The sequence below is a fragment of the Engraulis encrasicolus genome, chromosome 11 (assembly GCF_034702125.1).
Source record: "Engraulis encrasicolus isolate BLACKSEA-1 chromosome 11, IST_EnEncr_1.0, whole genome shotgun sequence".
Lineage (NCBI taxonomy): Eukaryota > Metazoa > Chordata > Actinopteri > Clupeiformes > Engraulidae > Engraulis > Engraulis encrasicolus.
In genome coordinates, this window is record NC_085867.1 from 38,001,742 (window position 1) to 38,003,155 (window position 1,414).

Here is a 1,414-nt window from a genome sequence, read left to right on the forward strand (position 1 = left end):
TGATGTCCTTGATGAGCAGCTTACGAGCTGGGGTTAGATAATATAGCCTACACATGACACACTGACCCAGCAGCAGTGGACACACACTATACATACACACTATATAAACACACAAGGCCATAGTACATGTACAATACATAGGGCCTACGCATGCTGTGCAAACACACCACACCACACCACACCCACGCTAACGGCATTATCCTCAAAGGGGAGCTAGCAGGCAGCAAGGTCATTTGTCGCAGTGTGCAACATTTCTCGGCTCTCTTATAGCTCTCTTGGGTAATGGCGGTAAGCAAAGGTAGCCTATGGTGAGTCACTGGCATTCAGCTCAGGAGGCTTTTAATTCAATACATTGTAATGGTAAGAGAAGTCACCACAGCCTTTGGAGTAGAGAATACACACACACACAGACACGCTCACACACACACACACACACACACACACACACACACACACACACACACACACACACACACACACACACAGACACGCTCACACACAAGCGTCGAGGTGTAATTATTGTATAGTAGGTCAATATGTAATGTGCATACGTTTCACATTTATACCTCACAACATTAATAAGGAAAGGTGGTCATTTGAGCATACCATACTCTGGTTCCACTGATTCCAAACACTGTATTTGATGTGGAATTTATGTATGAAAAATTTCGATATTAAGTGCTGCAATGGTAGGCCTTAGCTGTACTCAGAATCAGCATCGCCATCATTGCATAACATTTTGAGTGATCTTTAAAAGCAGTGGCTTCGAGCTACGGCATATCATTTACATTCAGTGCACTATCCTACACAGGCCACTGTTGTTGCCTGGCAACCCGCGGCCTGTGATGCAGGTGTTGCCTTCTTCGTGATGGGTCTCTTTTTCTTTTTTTCCCCTCCTGCCTCAGGATTGATGACTGATCACCGCCTCCCCTCCCATCCAGCATTGCCTTTGCACAGACAGAGACAGAGAAGGAACAGCTTATGCAATCACTATCAATAATTAAATCTGATGCCTTCTTCCCTCATAGCGCTTATGTGGCGCGGAAACACAACGTGTAGTGCACTTAACTGCAAATAGACACAGAGATCTAGACTGCCATAGAGAGAGAGTGAGAGAGAGAGAGAGAGAGAGAGAGAGAGAGAGAGAGAGAGAAAAAGAAAAGAAAAGAAAAGACAGGGGAAAATGAAAAAAGATCAGAGAGGAGGAAATCATTGGGCTGTGCTAGGAGGACCTGTGTATTGCAGCTGGCGTTACATAAAACGTGTGAGTGTGAGTCTTCATTTTTGAGTGCTTTTGACAGGAGCCAGTTGTGAGTGTGATACAGTAGTGTAGTATCCCGGTCTGTTTGGCAGCCTCCCAGACAGACTTGACGTGCCGTATAGCACACGGCCTGACTAAAAGAAAGCCCCCCTC